Source organism: Dermacentor andersoni, unplaced genomic scaffold (assembly GCF_023375885.2).
Source record: "Dermacentor andersoni unplaced genomic scaffold, qqDerAnde1_hic_scaffold ctg00000039.1, whole genome shotgun sequence".
In the NCBI taxonomy this organism is placed as follows: Eukaryota; Metazoa; Arthropoda; class Arachnida; order Ixodida; family Ixodidae; genus Dermacentor; species Dermacentor andersoni.
Genome location: NW_027314752.1, coordinates 12,111,790 through 12,134,808, shown reverse-complemented (window position 1 = coordinate 12,134,808; position 23,019 = coordinate 12,111,790).

Sequence of the window (23,019 nt, the reverse complement as noted above, 5' to 3'; positions counted from 1 at the left end):
AAAGCAAGTGAACGCCGACTCGAATCGTAAAAAATTATCCGTACTCTTGTAATTGTGTTCTGTATTATTTAAAAGATTGTTCTTTCAAGCGACTTCGAGGCATTTATTATTATTGCGTTGCTATCTCGATTGCGACGTGGATGCGAGAGTAACATACACCATGCAAATGAGCTCTTCTGAAAACGCCTTTTCTTTCTTTGCATGTTTCCTTGCAGCAAAAGAGAGACTTTTTTTCCACGGGCAGTGTGTTTTCGTAAATCAGCAATTCTCTCTTCTAACAGGAACCCAACACAGAAAGCATGTGAACCGCCAAGACGAATCGTAAAAAAATTATCCAGACTCTTGTAGTTGCGTTCTGTAATAATTAAAAGACGGTTATGACAAGCGACTTTGAGGCGTTTACTATTATTGCGTCGCGATCTCGATTGCGTCGTGGATGCGAGAGTAACATACACCTTGCAAATGTGCTCTTCTGAAAACGCCTTTTCTTTCTTTGCATGTTTCCTTGCAGCAAAAGAGAGACTTTTTTTCCACGGGCAGTGTGTTTTCGTAAATCAGCTATTCTCTCTTCTAACAGGCGCCCACCACAGAAAGCAAGTGAACCGCCGAATCGAATCGTAAAAAATTATCCGTACTCTTGTAGTTGCATTCTGTATTAATTAAAAGACGGTTCTGTCAAACGACTTTGAGGCGTTTACTATTATTGCGTCGCGATCTCGATTGCGTCGTGGATGCGAGAGTAACATACACCTTGCAAATGTTCTCTTCTGAAAACGCCTTTTCTTTCTTTGCATGTTTCCTTGCAGCAAAAGAGAGACTTTTTTTCCACGGGCAGTGTGTTTTCGTAAATCAGCTATTCTCTCTTCTAACAGGCGCCCACCACAGAAAGCAAGTGAACCGCCGAATCGAATCGTAAAAAATTGTCCGTACTCTTGTAGTTGCGTTCTTTATTAATTAAAAGACGGTTCTGTCAAGCGACTTTGAGGCGTTTATTATTATTGCGTCGCGATCTCGATTGCGACGTGGATGCGAGAGTAACATACACCATGCAAATGAGCTCTTCTGAAAACGCCTCTTCTTTCTTGGCATGTTCCCTTGCAGCAAAAGAGAGACTTTTTTTCCACGGGCAGTGTGTTTTCGTAAATCAGCAATTCTCTCTTCTAACAGGAACCCAACACAGAAAGCAAGTGAACCGCCGAATCGAATCGTAAAAAATTGTCCGTACTCTTGTAGTTGCGTTCTTTATTAATTAAAAGACGGTTCTGTCAAGCGACTTTGAGGCATTTATTATTATTGCGTTGCTATCTCGATTGCGACGTGGATGCGAGAGTAACATACACCATGCAAATGAGCTCTTCTGAAAACGCCTTTTCTTTCTTGGCATGTTTCCTTGCAGCAAAAGAGAGACTTTTTTTCCACGGGCAGTGTCTTTTCGTAAATCAGCAATTCTCTCTTCTAACAGGAACCCAACACAGAAAGCAAGTGAACCGCCGAATCGAATCGTAAAAAATTGTCCGTACTCTTGTAGTTGCGTTCTTTATTAATTAAAAGACGGTTCTGTCAAGCGACTTTGAGGCGTTTATTATTATTGCGTCGCGATCTCGATTGCGACGTGGATGCGAGAGTAACATACACCATGCAAATGAGCTCTTCTGAAAACGCCTCTTCTTTCTTGGCATGTTTCCTTGCAGCAAAAGAGAGACTTTTTTTCCACGGGCAGTGTGTTTTCGTAAATCAGCTATTCTCTATTCTAACAGGCGCCCACCACAGAAAGCAAGTGAACCGCCGAATCGAATCGTAAAAAATTATCCGTACTCTTGTAGTTGCGTTCTTTATTAATTAAAAGACGGTTCTGTCAATCGACTTTGAGGCATTTATTATTATTGCGTTGCTATCTCGATTCCGACGTGGATGCGAGAGTAACATACACCATGCAAATGAGCTCTTCTGAAAACGCCTTTTCTTTCTTTGCATGTTTCCTTGCAGCAAAAGAGAGACTTTTTTTCCACGGGCAGTGTGTTTTCGTAAATCAGCTATTCTCTCTTCTAACAGGCGCCCACCACAGAAAGCAAGTGAACCGCCGAATCGAATCGTAAAAAATTATCCGTACTCTTGTAGTTGCATTCTGTATTAATTAAAAGACGGTTCTGTCAAACGACTTTGAGGCGTTTACTATTATTGCGTCGCGATCTCGATTGCTTCGTGGATGCGAGAGTAACATACACCTTGCAAATGTGCTCTTCTGAAAACGCCTTTTCTTTCTTTGCATGTTTCCTTGCAGCAAAAGAGAGACTTTTTTTCCACGGGCAGTGTGTTTTCGTAAATCAGCTATTCTCTCTTCTAACAGGCGCCCACCACAGAAAGCAAGTGAACCGCCGAATCGAATCGTAAAAAATTGTCCGTACTCTTGTAGTTGCGTTCTTTATTAATTAAAAGACGGTTCTGTCAAGCGACTTTGAGGCGTTTATTATTATTGCGTCGCGATCTCGATTGCGACGTGGATGCGAGAGTAACATACACCATGCAAATGAGCTCTTCTGAAAACGCCTCTTCTTTCTTGGCATGTTTCCTTGCAGCAAAAGAGAGACTTTTTTTCCACGGGCAGTGTGTTTTCGTAAATCAGCAATTCTCTCTTCTAACAGGAACCCAACACAGAAAGCAAGTGAACCGCCGAATCGAATCGTAAAAAATTGTCCGTACTCTTGTAGTTGCGTTCTTTATTAATTAAAAGACGGTTCTGTCAAGCGACTTTGAGGCATTTATTATTATTGCGTTGCTATCTCGATTGCGACGTGGATGCGAGAGTAACATACACCATGCAAATGAGCTCTTCTGAAAACGCCTTTTCTTTCTTGGCATGTTTCCTTGCAGCAAAAGAGAGACTTTTTTTCCACGGGCAGTGTGTTTTCGTAAATCAGCAATTCTCTCTTCTAACAGGAACCCAACACAGAAAGCAAGTGAACCGCCGAATCGAATCGTAAAAAATTGTCCGTACTCTTGTAGTTGCGTTCTTTATTAATTAAAAGACGGTTCTGTCAAGCGACTTTGAGGCGTTTATTATTATTGCGTCGCGATCTCGATTGCGACGTGGATGCGAGAGTAACATACACCATGCAAATGAGCTCTTCTGAAAACGCCTCTTCTTTCTTGGCATGTTTCCTTGCAGCAAAAGAGAGACTTTTTTTCCACGGGCAGTGTGTTTTCGTAAATCAGCTATTCTCTATTCTAACAGGCGCCCACCACAGAAAGCAAGTGAACCGCCGAATCGAATCGTAAAAAATTATCCGTACTCTTGTAGTTGCATTCTGTATTAATTAAAAGACGGTTCTGTCAAACGACTTTGAGGCGTTTACTATTATTGCGTCCCGATCTCGATTGCGTCGTGGATGCGAGAGTAACATACACCTTGCAAATGTGCTCTTCTGAAAACGCCTTTTCTTTCTTTGCATGTTTCCTTGCAGCAAAAGAGAGACTTTTTTTCCACGGGCAGTGTGTTTTCGTAAATCAGCTATTCTCTATTCTAACAGGCGCCCACCACAGAAAGCAAGTGAACCGCCGAATCGAATCGTAAAAAATTGTCCGTACTCTTGTAGTTGCGTTCTTTATTAATTAAAAGACGGTTCTGTCAAGCGACTTTGAGGCGTTTATTATTATTGCGTCGCGATCTCGATTGCGACGTGGATGCGAGAGTAACATACACCATGCAAATGAGCTCTTCTGAAAACGCCTCTTCTTTCTTGGCATGTTTCCTTGCAGCAAAAGAGAGACTTTTTTTCCACGGGCAGTGTGTTTTCGTAAATCAGCTATTCTCTATTCTAACAGGAACCCAACACAGAAAGCAAGTGAACCGCCGAATCGAATCGTAAAAAATTGTCCGTACTCTTGTAGTTGCGTTCTTTATTAATTAAAAGACGGTTCTGTCAATCGACTTTGAGGCATTTATTATTATTGCGTTGCTATCTCGATTCCGACGTGGATGCGAGAGTAACATACACCATGCAAATGAGCTCTTCTGAAAACGCCTTTTCTTTCTTTGCATGTTTCCTTGCAGCAAAAGAGAGACTTTTTTTCCACGGGCAGTGTGTTTTCGTAAATCCGCAATTCTCTCTTCTAACAGGAACCCAACACAGAAAGCATGTGAACCGCCAAGACGAATCGTAAAAAAATTATCCAGACTCTTGTAGTTGCGTTCTGTAATAATTAAAAGACGGTTATGACAAGCGACTTTGAGGCGTTTACTATTATTGCGTCGCGATCTCGATTGCGTCGTGGATGCGAGAGTAACATACACCTTGCAAATGTGCTCTTCTGAAAACGCCTTTTCTTTCTTTGCATGTTTCCTTGCAGCAAAAGAGAGACTTTTTTTCCACGGGCAGTGTGTTTTCGTAAATCAGCTATTCTCTATTCTAACAGGCGCCCACCACAGAAAGCAAGTGAACCGCCGAATCGAATCGTAAAAAATTGTCCGTACTCTTGTAGTTGCGTTCTTTATTAATTAAAAGACGGTTCTGTCAAGCGACTTTGAGGCGTTTATTATTATTGCGTCGCGATCTCGATTGCGACGTGGATGCGAGAGTAACATACACCATGCAAATGAGCTCTTCTGAAAACGCCTCTTCTTTCTTGGCATGTTTCCTTGCAGCAAAAGAGAGATTTTTTTTCCACGGGCTGTGTGTTTTCGTAAATCAGCTATTGTCTGTTCTAACAGGCGCCCACCACAGAAAGCAAGTGAACCGCCGAATCGAATCGTAAAAAATTATCCGTACTCTTGTAGTTGCGTTCTGTATTAATTAAAAGACGGTTCTGTCAAACGACTTTGAGGCGTTTATTATTATTGCGTCGCGATCTCGATTGCGTCGTGGATGCGAGAGTAACATACACCATGCAAATGAGCTCTTATGAAAACGCCTCTTCTTTCTTGGCATGTTTCCTTGCAGCAAAAGAGAGATTTTTTTTTCCACGGGCAGTGTGTTTTCGTAAATCAGCTATTCTCTCTTCTAACAGGCGCCCACCACAGAAAGCAAGTGAACCGCCGAATCGAATCGTAAAAAATTATCCGTACTCTTGTAGTTGCATTCTGTATTAATTAAAAGACGGTTCTGTCAAACGACTTTGAGGCGTTTACTATTATTGCGTCGCGATCTCGATTGCGTCGTGGATGCGAGAGTAACATACACCTTGCAAATGTGCTCTTCTGAAAACGCCTTTTCTTTCTTTGCATGTTTCCTTGCAGCAAAAGAGAGACTTTTTTTCCACGGGCAGTGTGTTTTCGTAAATCAGCTATTCTCTCTTCTAACAGGCGCCCACCACAGAAAGCAAGTGAACCGCCGAATCGAATCGTAAAAAATTGTCCGTACTCTTGTAGTTGCGTTCTTTATTAATTAAAAGACGGTTCTGTCAAGCGACTTTGAGGCGTTTATTATTATTGCGTCGCGATCTCGATTGCGACGTGGATGCGAGAGTAACATACACCATGCAAATGAGCTCTTCTGAAAACGCCTCTTCTTTCTTGGCATGTTTCCTTGCAGCAAAAGAGAGACTTTTTTTCCACGGGCAGTGTGTTTTCGTAAATCAGCAATTCTCTCTTCTAACAGGAACCCAACACAGAAAGCAAGTGAACCGCCGAATCGAATCGTAAAAAATTGTCCGTACTCTTGTAGTTGCGTTCTTTATTAATTAAAAGACGGTTCTGTCAAGCGACTTTGAGGCATTTATTATTATTGCGTTGCTATCTCGATTGCGACGTGGATGCGAGAGTAACATACACCATGCAAATGAGCTCTTCTGAAAACGCCTTTTCTTTCTTGGCATGTTTCCTTGCAGCAAAAGAGAGACTTTTTTTCCACGGGCAGTGTGTTTTCGTAAATCAGCAATTCTCTCTTCTAACAGGAACCCAACACAGAAAGCAAGTGAACCGCCGAATCGAATCGTAAAAAATTGTCCGTACTCTTGTAGTTGCGTTCTTTATTAATTAAAAGACGGTTCTGTCAAGCGACTTTGAGGCGTTTATTATTATTGCGTCGCGATCTCGATTGCGACGTGGATGCGAGAGTAACATACACCATGCAAATGAGCTCTTCTGAAAACGCCTCTTCTTTCTTGGCATGTTTCCTTGCAGCAAAAGAGAGACTTTTTTTCCACGGGCAGTGTGTTTTCGTAAATCAGCTATTCTCTATTCTAACAGGCGCCCACCACAGAAAGCAAGTGAACCGCCGAATCGAATCGTAAAAAATTATCCGTACTCTTGTAGTTGCATTCTGTATTAATTAAAAGACGGTTCTTTCAAACGACTTTGAGGCGTTTACTATTATTGCGTCCCGATCTCGATTGCGTCGTGGATGCGAGAGTAACATACACCTTGCAAATGTGCTCTTCTGAAAACGCCTTTTCTTTCTTTGCATGTTTCCTTGCAGCAAAAGAGAGACTTTTTTTCCACGGGCAGTGTGTTTTCGTAAATCAGCTATTCTCTATTCTAACAGGCGCCCACCACAGAAAGCAAGTGAACCGCCGAATCGAATCGTAAAAAATTGTCCGTACTCTTGTAGTTGCGTTCTTTATTAATTAAAAGACGGTTCTGTCAAGCGACTTTGAGGCGTTTATTATTATTGCGTCGCGATCTCGATTGCGACGTGGATGCGAGAGTAACATACACCATGCAAATGAGCTCTTCTGAAAACGCCTCTTCTTTCTTGGCATGTTTCCTTGCAGCAAAAGAGAGACTTTTTTTCCACGGGCAGTGTGTTTTCGTAAATCAGCTATTCTCTATTCTAACAGGAACCCAACACAGAAAGCAAGTGAACCGCCGAATCGAATCGTAAAAAATTGTCCGTACTCTTGTAGTTGCGTTCTTTATTAATTAAAAGACGGTTCTGTCAATCGACTTTGAGGCATTTATTATTATTGCGTTGCTATCTCGATTCCGACGTGGATGCGAGAGTAACATACACCATGCAAATGAGCTCTTCTGAAAACGCCTTTTCTTTCTTTGCATGTTTCCTTGCAGCAAAAGAGAGACTTTTTTTCCACGGGCAGTGTGTTTTCGTAAATCAGCTATTCTCTCTTCTAACAGGCGCCCACCACAGAAAGCAAGTGAACCGCCGAATCGAATCGTAAAAAATTATCCGTACTCTTGTAGTTGCATTCTGTATTAATTAAAAGACGGTTCTGTCAAACGACTTTGAGGCGTTTACTATTATTGCGTCGCGATCTCGATTGCGTCGTGGATGCGAGAGTAACATACACCTTGCAAATGTGCTCTTCTGAAAACGCCTTTTCTTTCTTTGCATGTTTCCTTGCAGCAAAAGAGAGACTTTTTTTCCACGGGCAGTGTGTTTTCGTAAATCAGCTATTCTCTCTTCTAACAGGCGCCCACCACAGAAAGCAAGTGAACCGCCGAATCGAATCGTAAAAAATTGTCCGTACTCTTGTAGTTGCGTTCTTTATTAATTAAAAGACGGTTCTGTCAAGCGACTTTGAGGCATTTATTATTATTGCGTTGCTATCTCGATTGCGACGTGGATGCGAGAGTAACATACACCATGCAAATGAGCTCTTCTGAAAACGCCTTTTCTTTCTTGGCATGTTTCCTTGCAGCAAAAGAGAGACTTTTTTTCCACGGGCAGTGTGTTTTCGTAAATCAGCAATTCTCTCTTCTAACAGGAACCCAACACAGAAAGCAAGTGAACCGCCGAATCGAATCGTAAAAAATTGTCCGTACTCTTGTAGTTGCGTTCTTTATTAATTAAAAGACGGTTCTGTCAAGCGACTTTGAGGCGTTTATTATTATTGCGTCGCGATCTCGATTGCGACGTGGATGCGAGAGTAACATACACCATGCAAATGAGCTCTTCTGAAAACGCCTCTTCTTTCTTGGCATGTTTCCTTGCAGCAAAAGAGAGACTTTTTTTCCACGGGCAGTGTGTTTTCGTAAATCAGCTATTCTCTATTCTAACAGGCGCCCACCACAGAAAGCAAGTGAACCGCCGAATCGAATCGTAAAAAATTATCCGTACTCTTGTAGTTGCATTCTGTATTAATTAAAAGACGGTTCTGTCAAACGACTTTGAGGCGTTTACTATTATTGCGTCCCGATCTCGATTGCGTCGTGGATGCGAGAGTAACATACACCTTGCAAATGTGCTCTTCTGAAAACGCCTTTTCTTTCTTTGCATGTTTCCTTGCAGCAAAAGAGAGACTTTTTTTCCACGGGCAGTGTGTTTTCGTAAATCAGCTATTCTCTATTCTAACAGGCGCCCACCACAGAAAGCAAGTGAACCGCCGAATCGAATCGTAAAAAATTGTCCGTACTCTTGTAGTTGCGTTCTTTATTAATTAAAAGACGGTTCTGTCAAGCGACTTTGAGGCGTTTATTATTATTGCGTCGCGATCTCGATTGCGACGTGGATGCGAGAGTAACATACACCATGCAAATGAGCTCTTCTGAAAACGCCTCTTCTTTCTTGGCATGTTTCCTTGCAGCAAAAGAGAGACTTTTTTTCCACGGGCAGTGTGTTTTCGTAAATCAGCTATTCTCTATTCTAACAGGAACCCAACACAGAAAGCAAGTGAACCGCCGAATCGAATCGTAAAAAATTGTCCGTACTCTTGTAGTTGCGTTCTTTATTAATTAAAAGACGGTTCTGTCAATCGACTTTGAGGCATTTATTATTATTGCGTTGCTATCTCGATTCCGACGTGGATGCGAGAGTAACATACACCATGCAAATGAGCTCTTCTGAAAACGCCTTTTCTTTCTTTGCATGTTTCCTTGCAGCAAAAGAGAGACTTTTTTTCCACGGGCAGTGTGTTTTCGTAAATCCGCAATTCTCTCTTCTAACAGGAACCCAACACAGAAAGCATGTGAACCGCCAAGACGAATCGTAAAAAAATTATCCAGACTCTTGTAGTTGCGTACTGTAATAATTAAAAGACGGTTATGACAAGCGACTTTGAGGCGTTTACTATTATTGCGTCGCGATCTCGATTGCGTCGTGGATGCGAGAGTAACATACACCTTGCAAATGTGCTCTTCTGAAAACGCCTTTTCTTTCTTTGCATGTTTCCTTGCAGCAAAAGAGAGACTTTTTTTCCACGGGCAGTGTGTTTTCGTAAATCAGCTATTCTCTATTCTAACAGGCGCCCACCACAGAAAGCAAGTGAACCGCCGAATCGAATCGTAAAAAATTGTCCGTACTCTTGTAGTTGCGTTCTTTATTAATTAAAAGACGGTTCTGTCAAGCGACTTTGAGGCGTTTATTATTATTGCGTCGCGATCTCGATTGCGACGTGGATGCGAGAGTAACATACACCATGCAAATGAGCTCTTCTGAAAACGCCTCTTCTTTCTTGGCATGTTTCCTTGCAGCAAAAGAGAGATTTTTTTTCCACGGGCTGTGTGTTTTCGTAAATCAGCTATTGTCTGTTCTAACAGGCGCCCACCACAGAAAGCAAGTGAACCGCCGAATCGAATCGTAAAAAATTATCCGTACTCTTGTAGTTGCGTTCTGTATTAATTAAAAGACGGTTCTGTCAAACGACTTTGAGGCGTTTATTATTATTGCGTCGCGATCTCGATTGCGTCGTGGATGCGAGAGTAACATACACCTTGCAAATGTGCTCTTCTGAAAACGCATTTTCTTTCTTGGCATGTTTCGTTGCAGCAAAAGAGACTTTTTTTCCGCGGGCTGTGCGTTTTCTAAAATCAGCTATTCCCTCTTCTAACAGGCGCCCACCACAGAAAGCAAGTGAACCGCCGAATCGAATCGTAAAAAATTGTCCGTACTCTTGTAGTTGCGTTCTTTAAAAATAAAAGACGGTTCTGTCAAGCGACTTTGAGGCGTTTATTATTATTGCGTTGCTATCTCGATTGCGACGTGGATGCGAGAGTAACATACACCATGCAAATGGGCTCTTCAGGAAACGCCTTTTCTTTCTTGGCATGTTTCCTTGCAGCAAAAGAGAGATTTTTTTTTTCACGGGCTGTGCGTTTTTTAAAATCAGCTATTCTCTCTTCTAACAGGCACCCAACACAGAAAGCATGTGAACCGCCAAGACGAATCGTAAAAAATTATCCGTACTTTTGTAGTTGCGTTCTGTATTAATTAAAAGACGGTTCTGTCAAGCGACTTTGAGGCGTTTATTATGATTGCGTTGCTATCTCGATTGCGACGTGGATGCGAGAGTAACATACACCATGGAAATGGGCTCTTCAGGAAATGCCTTTTCTTTCTTGGCATGTTTCCTTGCAGCAAAAGAGAGATTTTTTTTCCACGGGCTGTGTGTTTTCGTAAATCAGCTATTCTCTCTTCTAACAGGCGCCCACCACAGAAAGCAAGTGAACCGCCAAGACGAATCGTAAAAAATTATCCGTACTCTTGTAGTTGCGTTCTGTGATAATTAAAAGACGGTTCGGTCAAGCGACTTTGAGGCGTTTATTATGATTGCGTTGCTATCTCGATTGCGACGTGGATGCGAGAGTAACATACACCATGCAAATGGGCTCTTCAGGAAATGCCTTTTCTTTTTTGGCATGTTTCCTTGCAGCAAAAGAGAGATTTTTTTTCCCCGGGCTGTGTGTTTTCGTAAATCAGCTATTCTCTCTTCTAACAGGCGCCCACCACAGAAAGCAAGTGAACCGCCAAGACGAATCGTAAAAAATTATCCGTACTCTTGTACTTGCGTTCTGTAATAATTAAAAGACGGTTCTGTCAAGCGACTTTGAGGCGTTTATTATGATTGCGTTGCTATCTCGATTGCGACGTGGATGCGAGAGTAACATACACCATGCAAATGGGGTCTTCAGGAAATGCCTTTTCTTTCTTGGCATGTTTCCTTGCAGCAAAAGAGAGATTTTTTTTCCACGGGCTGTGTGTTTTCGTAAATCAGCAATTCTCTCTTCTAACAGGAACCCAACACAGAAAGCATGTGAACCGCCAAGACGAATCGTAAAAAATTATCCAGACTCTTGTAGTTGCGTTCTGTAATAATTTAAAGGCGGTTCTGTCAAGCGACTTTGAGTCGTTTATTATGATTGCGTTGCTATCTCGATTGCGACGTGGATGCGAGAGTAACATACACCATGCAAATGGGCTCTTCAGGAAATGCCTTTTCTTTCTTGGGATGTTTCCTTGCAGCAAAAGAGAGATTTTTTTTCCACGGGCTGTGTGTTTTCGTAAATCAGCAATTCTCTCTTCTAACAGGAACCCAACACAGAAAGCATGTGAACCGCCGAATCGAATCGTAAAAAATTGTCCGTACTCTTGTAGTGGCGTTCTGTATTAATTAAAAGACGATTCTGTCAAGCGACTTTGAGGCGTTCATTATGATTGCATTGCTATCTCGATTGCGACGTGGATGCGAGAGTAACATACACCATGCAAATGGGCTCTTCAGGAAATGCCTTTTCTTTCTTGGCATGTTTCCTTGCAGCAAAAGAGTGATTTTTTTTCCACGGGCTGTGTGTTTTCGTAAATCAGCTATTCTCTCTTCTAGCAGGCGCCCACCACAGAAAGCAAGTGAACCGCCAAGACGAATCGTAAAAAATATTCCGTACTCTTGTAGTTGCGTTCTGTAATAATTAAAAGACGGTTCTGTCAAGCGACTTTGAGACGTTTATAATGATTGCGTTGCTATCTCGATTGCGACGTGGATGCGAGAATAACATACACCATGCAAATGGGCTCTTCAGGAAATGCCTTTTCTTTCTTGGCATGTTTCCTTGCAGCAAAAGAGAGATTTTTTTTCCACGGGCTGTGTGTTTTCGTAAATCAGCAATTCTCTCTTCTAACAGGAACCCAACACAGAAAGCATGTGAACCGCCGAATCGAATCGTAAAAAATTATCCGTACTCTTGTAGTTGCGTTCTGTAATAATTAAAAGACGGTTCTGTCAAGCGACTTTGAGGCGTTTATTATGATTGCGTTGCTATCTCGATTGCGACGTGGATGCGAGAGTAACGTACACCATGCAAATGGGCTCTTCAGGAAATGCCTTTTCTTTCTTGGTATGTTTCCTTGCAGCAAAAGAGAGATTTTTTTTCCACGGGCTGTGTGTTTTCGTAAATCAGCTATTCTCTCTTCTAACAGGCGCCCACCACAGAAAGCAAGTGAACCGCCAAGACGAATCGCAAAAAATTATCCGTACTCTTGTAGTTGCGTTCTGTAATAATTAAAAGACGGTTCTGTCAAGCGACTTTGAGGCGTTTATTATGATTGCGTTGCTATCTCGATTGCGACGTGGATGCGAGAATAACATACACCATGCAAATGGGCTCTTCAGGAAATGCCTTTTCTTTCTTGGCATGTTTCCTTGCAGCAAAAGAGAGATTTTTTTTCCACGGGCTGTGTGTTTTCGTAAATCAGCTATTCTCTCTTCTAACAGGCGCCCACCACAGAAAGCAAGTGAACCGCCAAGACGAATCGCAAAAAATTATCCGTACTCTTGTAGTTGCGTTCTGTAATAATTAAAAGACGGTTCTGTCAAGCGACTTTGAGGCGTTTATTATGATTGCGTTGCTATCTCGATTGCGACGTGGATGCGAGAGTAACATACACCATGCAAATGGGCTCTTCAGGAAATGCCTTTTCTTTCTTGGCATGTTTCCTTGCAGCAAAAGAGAGATTTTTTTTCCACGGGCTGTGTGTTTTCGTAAATCAGCAATTCTCTCTTCTAACAGGAACCCAACACAGAAAGCATGTGAACCGCCAAGACGAATCGTAAAAAAATTATCCAGACTCTTGTAGTTGCGTTCTGTAATAATTAAAAGACGGTTCTGTCAAGCGACTTTGAGTCGTTTATTATGATTGCGTTGCTATCTCGATTGCGACGTGGATGCGAGAGTAACATACACCATGCAAATGGGCTCTTCAGGAAATGCCTTTTCTTTCTTGGCATGTTTCCTTGCAGCAAAAGAGAGACTTTTTTTCCACGGGCAGTGTGTTTTCGTAAATCAGCTATTCTCTCTTCTAACAGGCGCCCACCATGGAAAGCAAGTGAACCGCCGAATCGAATCGTAAAAAATTGTCCGTACTCTTGTAGTTGCGTTCTTTATTAATTAAAAGACGGTTCTGTCAAGCGACTTTGAGGCGTTTATTATTATTGCGTCGCGATCTCGATTGCGACGTGGATGCGAGAGTAACATACACCATGCAAATGAGCTCTTCTGAAAACGCCTCTTCTTTCTTGGCATGTTTCCTTGCAGCAAAAGAGAGATTTTTTTTTCCACGGGCTGTGTGTTTTCGTAAATCAGCTATTCTCTGTTCTAACAGGCGCCCACCACAGAAAGCAAGTGAACCGCCGAATCGAATCGTAAAAAATTATCCGTACTCTTGTAGTTGCATTCTGTATTAATTAAAAGACGGTTCTGTCAAACGACTTTGAGGCGTTTATTATTATTGCGTCGCGATCTCGATTGCGTCGTGGATGCGAGAGTAACATACACCTTGCAAATGTGCTCTTCAGGAAATGCTTTTTCTTTCTTGGCATGTTTCCTTGCAGCAAAAGAGAGATTTTTTTTCCACGGGCTGTGTGTTTTCGTAAATCAGCAATTCTCTCTTCTAACAGGAACCCAACACAGAAAGCATGTGAACCGCCAAGACGAATCGTAAAAAAATTATCCAGACTCTTGTAGTTGCGTTCTGTAATAATTAAAAGACGGTTCTGTCAAGCGACTTTGAGTCGTTTATTATGATTGCGTCGCGATCTCGATTGCGTCGTGGATGCGAGAGTAACATACACCTTGCAAATGTGCTCTTCAGGAAATGCCTTTTCTTTCTTGGCATGTTTCCTTGCAGCAAAAGACAGATTTTTTTTCCACGGGCTGTGTGTTTTCGTAAATCAGCAATTCTCTCTTCTAACAGGAACCCAACACAGAAAGCATGTGAACCGCCGAATCGAATCGTAAAAAATTGTCCGTACTCTTGTAGTGGCGTTCTGTATTAATTAAAAGACGATTCTGTCAAGCGACTTTGAGGCGTTTATTATTATTGCGTTGCTATCTCGATTGCGACGTGGATGCGAGAGTAACATACACCATGCAAATGGGCTCTTCAGGAAATGCCTTTTCTTTCTTGGCATGTTTCCTTGCTGCAAAAGAGAGATTTTTTTTCCACGGGCTGTGTGTTTTCGTAAATCAGCAATTCTCTCTTCTAACAGGAACCCAACACAGAAAGCATGTGAACCGCCAAGACGAATCTTAAAAAATTATCCAGACTCTTGTAGTTGCGTTCTGTAATAATTAAAAGACGGTTCTGTCAAGCGACTTTGAGGCGTTCATTATGATTGCGTTGCTATCTCGATTGCGACGTGGATGCGAGAGTAACATACACCATGCAAATGGGCTCTTCAGGAAATGCCTTTTCTTTCTTGGGATGTTTCCTTGCAGCAAAAGAGAGATTTTTTTTCCACGGGCTGTGTGTTTTCGTAAATCAGCAATTCTCTCTTCTAACAGGAACCCAACACAGAAAGCATGTGAACCGCCGAATCGAATCGTAAAAAATTGTCCGTACTCTTGTAGTGGCGTTCTGTATTAATTAAAAGACGATTCTGTCAAGCGACTTTGAGGCGTTCATTATGATTGCGTTGCTATCTCGATTGCGACGTGGATGCGAGAGTAACATACACCATGCAAATGGGCTCTTCAGGAAATGCCTTTTCTTTCTTGGCATGTTTCCTTGCAGCAAAAGAGTGATTTTTTTTCCACGGGCTGTGTGTTTTCGTAAATCAGCTATTCTCTCTTCTAACAGGCGCCCACCACAGAAACAAGTGAACCGCCAAGACGAATCGTAAAAAATTTTCCGTACTCTTGTAGTTGCGTTCTGTAATAATTAAAAGACGGTTCTGTCAAGCGACTTTGAGGCGTTTATAATGATTGCGTTGCTATCTCGATTGCGACGTGGATGCGAGAGTAACATACACCATGCAAATGGGCTCTTCAGGAAATGCCTTTTCTTTCTTGGCATGTTGCCTTGCAGCAAAAGAGAGATTTTTTTTTCCACGGGCTGTGTGTTTTCGTAAATCAGCTATTCTCTCTTCTAACAGGCGCCTCCACAGAAAGCAAGTGAACCGCCAAGACGAATCGTAAAAAATTATCCGTACTCTTGTAGTTGCGTTCTGTAATAATTAAAAGACGGTTCTGTCAAGCGACTTTGAGGCGTTTAATATGATTGCGTTGCTATCTCGATTGCGACGTGGATGCGAGAGTAACATACACCATGCAAATGGGCTCTTCAGGAAATGCCTTTTCTTTCTTGGCATGTTTCCTTGCAGCAAAAGAGAGATTTTTTTTCCACGGGCTGTGTGTTTTCGTAAATCAGCAATTCTCTCTTCTAACAGGAACCCAACACAGAAAGCATGTGAACCGCCGAATCGAATCGTAAAAAATTATCCGTACTCTTGTAGTTTCGTTGTGTAATAATTAAAAGACGGTTCTGTCAAGCTACTTTGAGGCGTTTATTATTATTGCGTCGCGATCTCGATTGCGACGTGGATGCGAGAGTAACATACACCATGCAAATGAGCTCTTCTGAAAACGCCTCTCCTTTCTTGGCATGTTTCCTTGCAGCAAAAGAGAGATCTTTTTTCCACGGGCTGTGTGTTTTCGTAAATCAGCTATTCTCTCTTCTAACAGGCGCCCAACACAGAAAGCATGTGAACCGCCGAATCGAATCGTAAAAAAATTATCCGTACTCCTGTAGTTGCGTTCTGTAATAATTAAAAGACGGTTCTGTCAAGCGACTTTGAGGCGTTTATTATTATTGCGTCGCGATTTCGATTGCGACGGGGATGCGAGAGTAACATACACCTTGCAAATGTGCTCTTCTGAAAACGCCTTTTCTTTCTTGGCATGTTTCCTTGCAGCAAAAGAGAGACTTTTTTTCCACGGGCTGTGTGTTTTCGTAAATCAGCTATTCTCTCTTCTAACAGGCGCCCACCACAGAAAGCAAGTGAACCGCCAAGACGAATCGTAAAAAATTATCCGTACTCTTGTAGTTGCGTTCTGTAATAATTAAAAGACGGTTCTGTCAAGCGAGTTTGAGGCGTTTAATATGATTGCGTTGCTATCTCGATTGCGACGTGGATGCGAGAGTAACATACACCATGCAAATGGGCTCTTCAGGAAATGCCTTTTCTTTCTTGGCATGTTTCCTTGCAGCAAAAGAGAGATTTTTTTTCCACGGGCTGTGTGTTTTCGTAAATCAGCAATTCTCTCTTCTAACAGGAACCCAACACAGAAAGCATGTGAACCGCCGAATCGAATCGTAAAAAATTATCCGTACTCTTGTAGTTGCGTTCTGTAATAATTAAAAGACGGTTCTGTCAAGCGACTTTGAGGCGTTTATTATGATTGCGTTGCTATCTCGATTGCGACGTGGATGCGAGAGTAACGTACACCATGCAAATGGGCTCTTCAGGAAATGCCTTTTCTTTCTTGGCATGTTTCCTTGCAGCAAAAGAGAGATTTTTTTTTCCACGGCCTGTGTGTTTTCGTAAATCAGCTATTCTCTCTTCTAACAGGCGCCCAACACAGAAAGCATTTGAACCGCCGAATCGAATCGTAAAAAATTATCCGTACTCTTGTAGTTGCGTTCTGTAATAATTAAAAGACAGTTCTGTCAAGCGACTTTGAGGCGTTTATTATGATTGCGTTGCTATCTCGATTGCGACGTGGATGCGAGAGTAACATACACCATGCAAATGGGCTCTTCAGGAAATGCCTTTTCTTTCTTGGCATGTTTCCTTGCAGCAAAAGAGAGATTTTTTTTTCCACGGCCTGTGTGTTTTCGTAAATCAGCTATTCTCTCTTCTAACAGGCGCCCAACACAGAAAGCATTTGAACCGCCGAATCGAATCGTAAAAAATTATCCGTACTCTTGTAGTTGCGTTGTGTAATAATTAAAAGACGGTTCTGTCAAGCTACTTTGAGGCGTTTATTATTATTGCGTGGCGATCTCGATTGCGACGTGGATGCGAGAGTAACATACACCATGCAAATGAGCTCTTCTGAAAACGCCTCTCCTTTCTTGGCATGTTTCCTTGCAGCAAAGGGAGATCTTTTTTCCACGGGCTGTGTGTTTTCGTAAATCAGCTATTCTCTCTTCTAACAGGCGCCCAACACAGAAAGCATGTGAACCGCCGAATCGAATCGTAAAAAATTATCCGTACTCCTGTAGTTGCGTTCTGTAATAATTAAAAGACGGTTCTGTCAAGCGACTTTGAGGCGTTTATTATTATTGCGTCGCGATCTCGATTGCGACGTGGATGCGAGAGTAACATACACCTTGCAAATGTGCTCTTCTGAAAACGCCTTTTCTTTCTTGGCATGTTTCCTTGCAGCAAAGGGAGATCTTTTTTCCACGGGCTGTGTGTTTTCGTAAATCAGCTATTATCTCTTCTAACAGGCGCCCAACACAGAAAGCATTTGAACCGCCGAATCGAATCGTAAAAAATTATCCGTACTCTTGTAGTTGCGTTGTGTAATAATTAAAAGACGGTTCTGTCAAGCTACTTTGAGGCGTTTATTATTATTGCGTGGCGATCTCGATTGCGACGTGGATGCGAGAGTAACATACACCATGCAAATGAGCTCTTCTGAAAACGCCTCTCCTTTCTTGGCATGTTTCCTTGCAGCAAAAGAGAGACTTTTTTTCCACGGGCTGCGCGTTTTCGTAAATCAGCTATTCTCTGTTCTAACAGGCACCCACCACAGAAAGCAAGTGAACCGCCGAATCGAATCGTAAAAAATTATCCGTACTCTTGTAGTTGCGTTCTGTATTAATTAAAAGACGGTTCTGTCAAACGACTTTGAGGCGTTTATTATTATTGCGTCGCGATCTCGATTGCGTCGTGGATGCGAGAGTAACATACACCATGTAAATGGGCTCTTCTGAAAACGCCTTTTCTTTCTTTGCATGCTTCCTTCCAGCAAAAGAGAGACTTTTTTTTCCACGGGCAGTGTGTTTTCGTAAATCAGCTATTCTCTGTTCTAACAGGCGCCCACCACAGAAAGCAAGTGAACGCCGACTCGAATCGTAAAAAATTATCCGTACTCTTGTAATTGTGTTCTGTATTATTTAAAAGATTGTTCTTTCAAGCGACTTCGAGGCATTTATTATTATTGCGTTGCTATCTCGATTGCGACGTGGATGCGAGAGTAACATACACCATGCAAATGAGCTCTTCTGAAAACGCCTTTTCTTTCTTTGCATGTTTCCTTGCAGCAAAAGAGAGACTTTTTTTCCACGGGCAGTGTGTTTTCGTAAATCAGCTATTCTCTGTTCTAACAGGCGCCCACCACAGAAAGCAAGTGAACCGCCGAATCGAATCGTAAAAAATTATCCGTACTCTTGTAGTTGCGTTCTGTAATAATTAAAAGACGGTTCTGTCAGGCGACTTTGAGGCGTTTATTATGATTGCGTTGCTATCTCGATTGCGACGTGGATGCGAGAGTAACCTACACCATGCAAATGAGCTCTTCTGAAAACGCCTTTTCTTTCTTTGCATGCTTCCTTCCAGCAAAAGAGAGACTTTTTTTTCCACGGGCAGTGTGTTTTCGTAAATCAGCTATTCTCTGTTCTAACAGGCGCCCACCACAGAAAGCAAGTGAACGCCGACTCGAATCGTAAAAAATTATCCGTACTCTTGTAATTGTGTTCTGTATTATTTAAAAGATTGTTCTTTCAAGCGACTTCGAGGCATTTATTATTATTGCGTTGCTATCTCGATTGCGACGTGGATGCGAGAGTAACATACACCATGCAAATGAGCTCTTCTGAAAACGCCTTTTCTTTCTTTGCATGTTTCCTTGCAGCAAAAGAGAGACTTTTTTTCCACGGGCAGTGTGTTTTCGTAAATCAGCAATTCTCTCTTCTAACAGGAACCCAACACAGAAAGCATGTGAACCGCCAAGACGAATCGTAAAAAAATTATCCAGACTCTTGTAGTTGCGTTCTGTAATAATTAAAAGACGGTTATGACAAGCGACTTTGAGGCGTTTACTATTATTGCGTCGCGATCTCGATTGCGTCGTGGATGCGAGAGTAACATACACCTTGCAAATGTGCTCTTCTGAAAACGCCTTTTCTTTCTTTGCATGTTTCCTTGCAGCAAAAGAGAGACTTTTTTTCCACGGGCAGTGTGTTTTCGTAAATCAGCTATTCTCTCTTCTAACAGGCGCCCACCACTGAAAGCAAGTGAACCGCCGAATCGAATCGTAAAAAATTGTCCGTACTCTTGTAGTTGCATTCTTTATTAATTAAAAGACGGTTCTGTCAAGCGACTTTGAGGCATTTATTATTATTGCGTTGCTATCTCGATTGCGACGTGGATGCGAGAGTAACATACACCATGCAAATGAGCTCTTCTGAAAACGCCTTTTCTTTCTTGGCATGTTTCCTTGCAGCAAAAGAGAGACTTTTTTTCCACGGGCAGTGTGTTTTCGTAAATCAGCAATTCTCTCTTCTAACAGGAACCCAACACAGAAAGCAAGTGAACCGCCGAATCGAATCGTAAAAAATTGTCCGTACTCTTGTAGTTGCGTTCTTTATTAATTAAAAGACGGTTCTGTCAAGCGACTTTGAGGCGTTTATTATTATTGCGTCGCGATCTCGATTGCGACGTGGATGCGAGAGTAACATACACCATGCAAATGAGCTCTTCTGAAAACGCCTCTTCTTTCTTGGCATGTTTCCTTGCAGCAAAAGAGAGACTTTTTTTCCACGGGCAGTGTGTTTTCGTAAATCAGCTATTCTCTATTCTAACAGGCGCCCACCACAGAAAGCAAGTGAACCGCCGAATCGAATCGTAAAAAATTATCCGTACTCTTGTAGTTGCATTCTGTATTAATTAAAAGACGGTTCTGTCAAACGACTTTGAGGCGTTTACTATTATTGCGTCGCGATCTCGATTGCGTCGTGGATGCGAGAGTAACATACACCTTGCAAATGTGCTCTTCTGAAAACGCCTTTTCTTTCTTTGCATGTTTCCTTGCAGCAAAAGAGAGACTTTTTTTCCACGGGCAGTGTGTTTTCGTAAATCAGCTATTCTCTATTCTAACAGGCGCCCACCACAGAAAGCAAGTGAACCGCCGAATCGAATCGTAAAAAATTGTCCGTACTCTTGTAGTTGCGTTCTTTATTAATTAAAAGACGGTTCTGTCAAGCGACTTTGAGGCGTTTATTATTATTGCGTCGCGATCTCGATTGCGACGTGGATGCGAGAGTAACATACACCATGCAAATGAGCTCTTCTGAAAACGCCTCTTCTTTCTTGGCATGTTTCCTTGCAGCAAAAGAGAGACTTTTTTTCCACGGGCAGTGTGTTTTCGTAAATCAGCTATTCTCTATTCTAACAGGAACCCAACACAGAAAGCAAGTGAACCGCCGAATCGAATCGTAAAAAATTGTCCGTACTCTTGTAGTTGCGTTCTTTATTAATTAAAAGACGGTTCTGTCAATCGACTTTGAGGCATTTATTATTATTGCGTTGCTATCTCGATTGCGACGTGGATGCGAGAGTAACATACACCATGCAAATGAGCTCTTCTGAAAACGCCTTTTCTTTCTTTGCATGTTTCCTTGCAGCAAAAGAGAGACTTTTTTTCAACGGGCAGTGTGTTTTCGTAAATCCGCAATTCTCTCTTCTAACAGGAACCCAACACAGAAAGCATGTGAACCGCCAAGACGAATCGTAAAAAAATTATCCAGACTCTTGTAGTTGCGTTCTGTAATAATTAAAAGACGGTTATGACAAGCGACTTTGAGGCGTTTACTATTATTGCGTCGCGATCTCGATTGCGTCGTGGATGCGAGAGTAACATACACCTTGCAAATGTGCTCTTCTGAAAACGCCTTTTCTTTCTTTGCATGTTTCCTTGCAGCAAAAGAGAGACTTTTTTTCCACGGGCAGTGTGTTTTCGTAAATCAGCTATTCTCTATTCTAACAGGCGCCCACCACAGAAAGCAAGTGAACCGCCGAATCGAATCGTAAAAAATTGTCCGTACTCTTGTAGTTGCGTTCTTTATTAATTAAAAGACGGTTCTGTCAAGCGACTTTGAGGCGTTTATTATTATTGCGTCGCGATCTCGATTGCGACGTGGATGCGAGAGTAACATACACCATGCAAATGAGCTCTTCTGAAAACGCCTCTTCTTTCTTGGCATGTTTCCTTGCAGCAAAAGAGAGATTTTTTTTCCACGGGCTGTGTGTTTTCGTAAATCAGCTATTGTCTGTTCTAACAGGCGCCCACCACAGAAAGCAAGTGAACCGCCGAATCGAATCGTAAAAAATTATCCGTACTCTTGTAGTTGCGTTCTGTATTAATTAAAAGACGGTTCTGTCAAACGACTTTGAGGCGTTTATTATTATTGCGTCGCGATCTCGATTGCGTCGTGGATGCGAGAGTAACATACACCTTGCAAATGTGCTCTTCTGAAAACGCATTTTCTTTCTTGGCATGTTTCGTTGCAGCAAAAGAGACTTTTTTTCCGCGGGCTGTGCGTTTTCTAAAATCAGCTATTCCCTCTTCTAACAGGCGCCCACCACAGAAAGCAAGTGAACCGCCGAATCGAATCGTAAAAAATTGTCCGTACTCTTGTAGTTGCGTTCTGTATAAATTAAAAGACGGTTCTGTCAAGCGACTTTGAGGCGTTTATTATTATTGCGTTGCTATCTCGATTGCGACGTGGATGCGAGAGTAACATACACCATGCAAATGGGCTCTTCAGGAAACGCCTTTTCTTTCTTGGCATGTTTCCTTGCAGCAAAAGAGAGATTTTTTTTTTCACGGGCTGTGCGTTTTTTAAAATCAGCTATTCTTTCTTCTAACAGGCACCCAACACAGAAAGCATGTGAACCGCCAAGACGAATCGTAAAAAATTATCCGTACTTTTGTAGTTGCGTTCTGTATTAATTAAAAGACGGTTCTGTCAAGCGACTTTGAGGCGTTTATTATGATTGCGTTGCTATCTCGATTGCGACGTGGATGCGAGAGTAACATACACCATGGAAATGGGCTCTTCAGGAAATGCCTTTTCTTTCTTGGCATGTTTCCTTGCAGCAAAAGAGAGATTTTTTTTCCACGGGCTGTGTGTTTTCGTAAATCAGCTATTCTCTCTTCTAACAGGCGCCCACCACAGAAAGCAAGTGAACCGCCAAGACGAATCGTAAAAAATTATCCGTACTCTTGTAGTTGCGTTCTGTGATAATTAAAAGACGGTTCGGTCAAGCGACTTTGAGGCGTTTATTATGATTGCGTTGCTATCTCGATTGCGACGTGGATGCGAGAGTAACATACACCATGCAAATGGGCTCTTCAGGAAATGCCTTTTCTTTTTTGGCATGTTTCCTTGCAGCAAAAGAGAGATTTTTTTTCCCCGGGCTGTGTGTTTTCGTAAATCAGCTATTCTCTCTTCTAACAGGCGCCCACCACAGAAAGCAAGTGAACCGCCAAGACGAATCGTAAAAAATTATCCGTACTCTTGTACTTGCGTTCTGTAATAATTAAAAGACGGTTCTGTCAAGCGACTTTGAGGCGTTTATTATGATTGCGTTGCTATCTCGATTGCGACGTGGATGCGAGAGTAACATACACCATGCAAATGGGGTCTTCAGGAAATGCCTTTTCTTTCTTGGCATGTTTCCTTGCAGCAAAAGAGAGATTTTTTTTCCACGGGCTGTGTGTTTTCGTAAATCAGCAATTCTCTCTTCTAACAGGAACCCAACACAGAAAGCATGTGAACCGCCAAGACGAATCGTAAAAAATTATCCAGACTCTTGTAGTTGCGTTCTGTAATAATTTAAAGGCGGTTCTGTCAAGCGACTTTGAGTCGTTTATTATGATTGCGTTGCTATCTCGATTGCGACGTGGATGCGAGAGTAACATACACCATGCAAATGGGCTCTTCAGGAAATGCCTTTTCTTTCTTGGGATGTTTCCTTGCAGCAAAAGAGAGATTTTTTTTCCACGGGCTGTGTGTTTTCGTAAATCAGCAATTCTCTCTTCTAACAGGAACCCAACACAGAAAG